Consider the following 1,095-nt stretch of genomic DNA (forward strand, 5'->3'; position numbering starts at 1 on the left):
TGGGGGGCAGTAAGGAGGTCTGGAGGGAGTAAGGAGGTCTGGGGGGCAGTAAGGAGGTCTGGATCTTTCAAAATGGCCGTTTTGAATGTTGTAGTTTCTCGTTCTCTTTTTGTTTTGTTCTGTTTTTCGTTGACGATGTTTTAAATGTTTACGACGGGGAAAATAAGTAATTAACCCTGAAGGGCAACTCTTTGTAAAGGGGGGCGGGAGGGGCAAAGTGGGGGGTATTTGTGTGATCCTGTTGTGATAAAATGTTCCAGGTTGTATAATCGTTTTCATATGACAAATTTATGGGTATATTTTCAAAAGGAAATAAATTCAACCCCAACATCTGGAGTTACCCTGTTATTATTTATTCAGGCTTTAATCTCAACTGTTGAAACTCTGATATTCACTGCAGACACCAGCTAGTGGTGCTGAATGTAGACGACCCCACGGTGACCTCTGACCTCTAAACTGCTGCCTCTGCTATTTCCTCTTTGAGTGTACACACATTAATGTTCAAGCCAGCTGAACGGCAGTGGCAGGCTGAGTTGAAGCAGGTCTGTTGACAGAGGGAAACGTCCTGGTGTGTCTGCAGGAGAAAACACAGTGTTGTGTGTGTCAGCAGACCACCTTCACCAGACTGCAGACCACCATGACCGCAGACTGTCATCACCGCAGACCACCCTCACCACAGACAACCCTCACTGCAGACCACCCTCACCACAGACAACCCTCACTGCAGACCACCCTCACCGCAGACCACCCTCACCACAGACAACCCTCACCGCATACCACCCTCACCACAGACCACCCTCACCACAGACAACCCTCACTGCAGACCACCCTCACCGCAGACCACCCTCACTGCAGACCACCCTCACCACAGACCACCCTCACCGCAGACCACCCTCACCACAGACAACCCTCACCGCAGACCACCCTCACCACAGACAACCCTCACCGCAGTCCACCCTCACCAGACTGCAGACCACCATGACCGCAGACTGTCATCACAGCAGACCACCCTCACCGCAGACCACCCTCACCGCAGACAACCCTCACCGCAGACAACCCTCACCACAGACCACCCTCATCACAGACCACCCTCAC

The 1,095-nt window shown here is 52.0% G+C and overlaps 1 long non-coding RNA gene across 1 annotated transcript in view; it reads left to right on the top strand.

The window, feature by feature from the left end:
- Positions 1-6: 6 nt before the first annotated feature.
- The window catches only part of LOC107835068 (uncharacterized), a 13,989-nt gene continuing 12,900 nt past the window's right edge, over positions 7-1,095 (top strand). The window contains exon 1 of the long non-coding RNA XR_001660900.1: positions 7-602. This is a non-coding gene — a long non-coding RNA (uncharacterized LOC107835068). The remainder of the gene's footprint in view (positions 603-1,095) is intronic.

This window comes from Poecilia formosa, unplaced genomic scaffold (assembly GCF_000485575.1).
Source record: "Poecilia formosa unplaced genomic scaffold, Poecilia_formosa-5.1.2 Scaffold972, whole genome shotgun sequence".
Lineage (NCBI taxonomy): Eukaryota > Metazoa > Chordata > Actinopteri > Cyprinodontiformes > Poeciliidae > Poecilia > Poecilia formosa.